The following is a 6,850-nucleotide window of genomic DNA, read 5'->3' on the forward strand; positions in this document are numbered from 1 at the left end:
GGCTCAGACTGAAAAATAGCCAAAGAAGTCAGCCCAGTGTGTACAATCATAAGTGTACGCTCAGCTCTTCAGCCCGCTGGTAAACGCACGGACAGCCCCTCACCTGCGCACCGCCCACCACACGCTGAAAAAAAAATCGCTAGAGAAGTCGGTCCAGCTATTGTTCTTGAAGTTACATATCAGAACTTTGTAATTAAAACTCCACTATGGTGGTCATGTTAGACTTTTTATAATAAAACTTTTAATTGTGATTGTAATCGTATTGATTAAAAATATCTTCTTTGATTAAAATGTGCTACCCCTTCTGCTTAAATGAAAACTTGCGTAATTATCACTAATAAAGAAAAATTGTGATAGCCCTTCAATGCTATTGCATCAGATTTTTGGCTAAGTTTTTCTCCTTCACACAGAGTCATAATTCTCGAGACTAATGACTTTAATAAATATATTTTCACTTGTACTTTTGTGTATGCCCTTGTGTTGTGCCCTCCACCCGAGCGCTGCCTGTCGCGCATGGGAAAAAGTCGCGAAAAAAGTCGGCGCAGATTGAAAATTGATGAAAGAAGTTGGCCCAGGTCGAAAAATGTGAGAGGGCAAACGCGCACGCAGCCCTCCCCTCGCCGATAAGCGCGCGGACAACCCTCCGCACAGGCGCCGCGCCCTGCACACACGCGACGGTGTCCCAGACGCTGTGGGGTTCGAACCAGACAACCATGGAGCTAACTGGACCCCAAGTTGCCTGGACAAGACCTCCTACTACTACCACGTGGCACGACCGGCCCAATCGCGGACACTGAACGGCGGCTTCTGCAAGGAAAGGGAAAGCGATATTCTGTACCCTTATTTAGTGAGTCTAACCGCGACGGATACAACAGTCACTTTAATGCTTGTTTAATGGTTGTTTTAAGCTTGTAATGTTGTGAGTTGTAAAGTGACCCAGTGCAAAGCGTAAATCACAGCTATCAACTTTCGACGGCGATAGAAGGATCTCTGAGCGTACCTTTGGGAAGTTCTGTCTGTACAGAGTGAGATGAAAATGGATGCTCTGAGCCTGGAACACAGAAGAAACAACACCACCACACACGAGTATCAACTGCCTAGGACCCTCTGAAACGTCAGCCAGCTGTAGGACTCGAACCTACACCTTCTGTGTTAGCAGTCGAGTTAGCACCTCACGACTTCCAAGGCTGTGTGATTTGAAGGGACAAGCACATCCACTCGCTCACTCATTTCACTTTCACTCTTACATGTTTTCTCGCTTACGCACGCATTCATAGGTTTATTTCACCACGTTTCATATGTCAATACCCGTCGTGTTCAACAGATGCCGCTTGCGTCGTCGTGTCGTATGAATGTGTGCGTGTGTGAGAAAACATGCAAGAGTGAAAGTGGAACGAGTGAGTGTGTGGTTGTGTTTGTCCATGCAAATGACGCAACCTTGGAAGGGGGTTGAGGAGTTGTGTTAGCTTAGCTCAATTTGTAGAGCCCTGAACCAATGGAGGAATCCACGTCAATATAGAAGATATGCGTCCGTGTCCTACCAGCTGGCTAATATTTTCAATTACTTCCTCTTTTCATTGTATACAGTGCTTGCTGACTCATTCTTATATTAACGCGTATAGTCTACTGCTAAAGGGACTATCAAACGGCTTATTCTCGCTTCGTCTTTTTCTTTTTTTGCACCGAAAAGATGTTTGTGAAAGCACGACCGAAGTTTTACATTCGCAAGTGAACTTTTTTTTTGTTCGTGGCCAAGTATAGACGACGTACAGAACCTACCGACCTTGTTCACGTGGCGACGATGCACAGTGGGCAATTGCACATGGAGTTGGGTGTGTTAGTACCCATTTGCCATTTTCCCAGGGTGACTTCACCGCATACACGAAGACCACCAACGTTGCAACAGAGCATGCTTCCCAAACTACCCACAATTTTACTGTTTTTGAAGAGAAAAATACGTGCTAAGCGTCTCACGTGACACCTACCCTGTTTGAAGAATTGTACGCTTGCACATTTGTTCGTCCTGGCTCCTTCACCCCTACGTAAAGGAGTATCATTGGAAAACCTTGAGCATGCCATCGCTTGGGCCTTATGACACCACCGTGAACCGCAGTGCTACCAGGATTGGCCTACGCTCCTTGGTGAAAGTCGCTTACAAACTCAATGTAGGGAGGCACTGATAACACGCGTCAATACCGTTAACAGAAGACAAGAATTGAGAGGAGCAAGGAGGAGGGGAGGAGAGGAGGAACGTGGATGTGCAATGAGGAGGGGGTTTGAACCGTACGTGGTTGCAAGATCGCGCACTTTAACCCCGAAGGATTTATCGTATAAAAATTCCCTAAGCGCATGTATTCTCTTCAGCAAACATTTAAAGGAGTAAAGAGGGCCATCCAAAAAAAAAATTCAGCTTAAGACATCTGATGAAAGTGTGTGCGTCATTATACCGAATAGCGTAAAAGGTTTTGATGTGTGCAATTTCTTTCCCAGAAAAAAAAAAAACTCACATAAACATAGCTCCGCGCGTTCACCCTTAACTCCCACTCCAGCTATAACGAGGATGAGGAGGTAGGATGCCATGTCACTGATACGGTATAAGGAGAACTCGTTCTGGTCCGCCGGTCAGTGGGGGTCAGCGCCTTGTCCCTTTGCCGCCGTAAACCTGTTTTGCCAGTTCTCCCGGAGAATTGGGGATAGAAGGAGTGACCGAAGCATTACCGAGCAACGAGAAAGGCTTTATCAGAACCCCGAACAGCCGAGTAGCACACGACAGCGGCGTAGCAGGCAACATTTCTCTAGGCCAAAGAGCGAGCGTTCTCCTTATAGCGTCAGCGCGAGGTTCCAGGCAGATCACAGGCTGGTACTGCTCTTCACCACCGTTGCGCACGGTCGCTTCTTGCGACGTATTTTAAATTCAATTTCTGCTGTGATCATGACTGTGTGGTGTAAATGACTTCGCATGGTGTATCTTACTGGCCTACTTAACAGTTTTATAGGAAGAAAACTGGGTGTTAAAAATGACTTCTGTGCCACTTTAACAATGTGTTCGGGATAATTTACGGCCCATTAAATATTTGAGCTGTGCCAACACATTTGACGATGCTGCTGCAACGTAACGTGACAAAGGGAATGTTCGTTGCCTGACGACTGTGAAACACATATGCCTAACATAGGTGTCGGACTCGAAACTCCCGTTTGAGCCGTTTCGGTCGTAGTTGGCTCGCGACTAAAGCGTTGAATGATGAATTACGGGAGAAATTTCGTAGAACAATTATCAACGGTGCGAGTTTATGCCTTCGTAGATATTCAGTCCGCAACATAACCCCTCCTCCTCCCCGCCCCCATCAATATATCGAGCGATCCGATGTTATGCCGATGGTGCAAATAACTGTATGCGGTAGTTCTGGAGTACCATGCACTCACATATCTTTCGGTTTGGAACAGGCACTGTCATGATGGATGCTGCCTCTGGGATAAGACCTGAACTAGCCTATAGTTCAGAAGACGTCTCATACCTCGCACGTCCAGAATCGCATGGAAATCGCGCGAAGGAGTATGCTGTGCAAAACACCAGGCCCATACATGAGAGGTACGCGTCGTTCGCAAGCAGAAAATCGTCGTTCGACCTTTATCCTGCAACTGCGCAGGGAAACACAGAAAAAATGGCAAAAGCTGGATTCTTCTACACTGGTAATCAACCTTTTTTGTTTCGTGAACCGATGCCTCCATGTACCATTTGAGAATTTCCCGGTTCGAAATCCCTTTGTTGAATCCCGGATGAAAATACATTCAGATGCTTAGGAAACACTTGGTGGAAGTAAGGTAAAACCACAAGTTACTTCGACAAAGTGACTCACGACTTGTTGTCCGTTGCGAAGAAATTTCCTGAAGAAAAAAAAAAAGTCAGTCTTGTTTTCAAAAACAGCTCCGGTCTTGACCACCTCACGCCTTTCGCCAAACCTGGAGTTACTTGCAAGAATCACCAGAGCAAATTTGTCCCCTGTTGTTTAAATGTTGTTTATCGGATTCCCTTAGCTTGTGGTCTCTGTTATATATTGGCCAGACAAAACGTTGCTCAAGTGATCGCTTGAGACAGCCTTCATTACAATTAAAAAATAAAGCTTCTAACTCCGAAATTACCAACCATTTGGAAGAATGCTCAGATTGCTTCCCTGTATGGCATGAAACAATTGTAAAGAGTTCTGAAGTACACCCTCACAGAAGGCTTTTGAGAGAGACCCTTTGCATAACCTCTTGGTGGGAACTGTGTCAGCAAACCATTCGTAATCCTCGGTCCGGCCTTGAACAGACTGCTCTTTCTCCCGAACTGACCCCTTTTTGTCCTCATCTGGTTGTTTCTCTTCCCCCTGTTGTGTATATATTTCCTGTATGTGAAGTAAACTTTTTAGCTGTGTTTGAGATTTCGTGTTTGTGTCTGTCCCATCATGGTTCCCTAGTCTCGAGGTTTTACATGATGCATCATCTTCACCAGCTCGCTTGCTTCCTAGCCATGTTTTCGTTGTCATATCGTTTTTAGTTCACCGCCTTGTACCACTGCAATACTAACACTGCCATTTTGCATTGCATCTGCGAAATTTTTACATATGAAAATTATCGCTTGAGTAAGTGTCGCACGCACGTTGCACTTCACTTTCACCTGAAGTGAATGCATTGTGGAAGGATTGATTTTTTTTCTTTTTCCTAGCTCAGTTAATCGCATTCGTTCAATTAACGCGTGACATTAGAACAATCTGCCGTAGTGTATCTAAAAGGCGTTTCGAGCATGTAACTCAACGGTCTCACATTCTTGTGTGGTCTACACTATTATTAATTGTTAAACTACCCCCTCTAGACACAAGTGGAGTCCTCCTTTCTGAGAGATCCAGTCAAGGTCTGGCACCATCCAATCATATTTGCATTGTAAATATATCGTTTCTACTTTATCAATATCAATCGGAAGGGAAACTAAAGAGCCTTTTACCTTTTGTAATACTCTTGGACATCCCAATGAGTGTGCCCACAAATCTGCAAATAACTAAAATGAAGACAGCAATCACGATATTCGCGAAAGCCGAGTGTTGTTGCTGAAAAGGAAATAATTTCTCACGGGTTCAGGACTTTTGACAAATTACACAGGACGTGCAACAACCCGCTGCATGCAAACCTGTTGAGGCGGTTTGCCTGAATGCCAACAACGACACGTGAGTTATGTGATAAAGATTACTAACGTTATATCTAATCTGAAGGAATCCTGCGAGAGATCAGACTGGACTGTGTCTAAACACTCGGCTCAGCGAACACAAGAGAAATGCGGAGTCGCTGTCTGGCAATTCCGAGCTTGTCGGTCATCTTAGACTTTGTAATAATTGTTCCCCGGCCTTCGACGAGACAAGTGTCCTAGATTCTGTTCGGGACCCTGTGGCGAGACTGTTAAAGGAGTACAAAGAGATTGTCACGAGGGGAAATTGTGTAAGCGTGGCGTCGGTTGCTCCCTCGCAACCAATTCGGAAGTTGTTGGGTACGTAGGTGATGCTGTCATTGCTGTGTGATTGCTGTGTTCGAGAACGTGTCGTGTAGTCCCTCCTCTGTCCATTTCTCGAATTCCATTTTTTACCATTTTTTCACCATGTACCAGCTGGCCTGCACCCTTGCCCTTTTGTCATTCCCGCGAGAGCGTTGCAAGAAACAAGGATGGAAACGCGCGCAGGGTCGTCTCCTAGTGCTGGATGTCTCCCGAAGCATTTGCGCAATTTCGCCGGCAGAGGAACGAAAAGCAGCGGCCCTGTAGGCGCTGCACAACGCATATTTCGAAGCCATGGTCGCATTTTATTGCTCCTCGATCACAGACCGTGGTACCAAAAAGTCCCATGCGAATTACCGAAATAGCTTTTATGCGACTTGATTAACTTCGCTGCAAGAGGAGACGGTGGATTGTGACAGTTTGGCGGCATTTCCTCTCTAGAAAAGTCATACGATAGCGACAAATGATTGCACGCCTCTGACAAAGATGAGCTGCCTGAGCGACCTGAGCCACATTACAGATGCGTATCACTTAAGCTCGGAAGACACAACAAGAAGAAAGAAAACAAACGCAGTTGCCAAACAGTGGAGTTGTGACATTCAAGCGTTCCACAACTTTATCGGGGTGGAAGACATAGAAATAGTTGTGGCGGCCCGTGGAAGACGACGATGACGCGCCTCTGCTGCCGCGCGTTACTGCGCTAGGCATAGCCCGCCATATTAGGCAGCCAGTTCTACCGGCACCGTGCTAGCGCGAGGCCACGACCATCTGCCCGCTGGGACATTCCATCATCGCCGGTCAGGACTCATGCAGGGGAACACCACTTCCTCTACACAGTGAAGCGTAAGCGAATTGTGGAGGCATAGATGTGGTCCCCGCGCAACAAGCTCTGGGTAGCCTCCACGGAGGCAAAGTCATTGTATGCTTATGATCAATGCTTATGGTCAGGTCTGTATACTCAAAATGCATTCTCTCTGTCTCTCAAAATACACGTCACTAGCGATTCTGACCATAGGGCACAAACGGCTGGTCGTGAATAGTCTGTTGCTTGTCGGCAATGTTCCTCTGTGTCGAATTACGAACGAATTGTTCGAAACAATTTATCATAACCACGATAAACCTGCATTTCAAACCGGCCGACAGACAGAATAAATATTGACACTGGAAGCGATTCCACATGACCTGATTACAAAGATGCTTACGTGGTTCTTATGCTTTGCGTGATCACGTTCTTCTCTCCGCGCAGGTGCTCAAGATCGCACAACCTGCTTTCAGTGCGGCAACTCTCTTTGCAGTTGGAGCGATGAGGACGACCCGTTATTTGAACAC

At 46.2% G+C, this 6,850-nt stretch overlaps 1 long non-coding RNA gene across 1 annotated transcript in view; it reads left to right on the forward strand.

Moving 5' to 3' along the window:
- LOC135371543 (uncharacterized) overlaps positions 1 to 6,845 on the forward strand; it is a 32,389-nt gene extending 25,544 nt beyond the window's left edge. Inside the window, exons 3-4 of the long non-coding RNA XR_010415633.1 lie at positions 3,445 to 3,690; positions 6,768 to 6,845. This is a non-coding gene — a long non-coding RNA (uncharacterized LOC135371543). The remainder of the gene's footprint in view (positions 1 to 3,444; positions 3,691 to 6,767) is intronic.
- Positions 6,846 to 6,850: the final 5 nt, after the last annotated feature.

Source organism: Ornithodoros turicata, unplaced genomic scaffold (genome assembly GCF_037126465.1).
Source record: "Ornithodoros turicata isolate Travis unplaced genomic scaffold, ASM3712646v1 Chromosome110, whole genome shotgun sequence".
Classification (NCBI taxonomy): Eukaryota; Metazoa; Arthropoda; class Arachnida; order Ixodida; family Argasidae; genus Ornithodoros; species Ornithodoros turicata.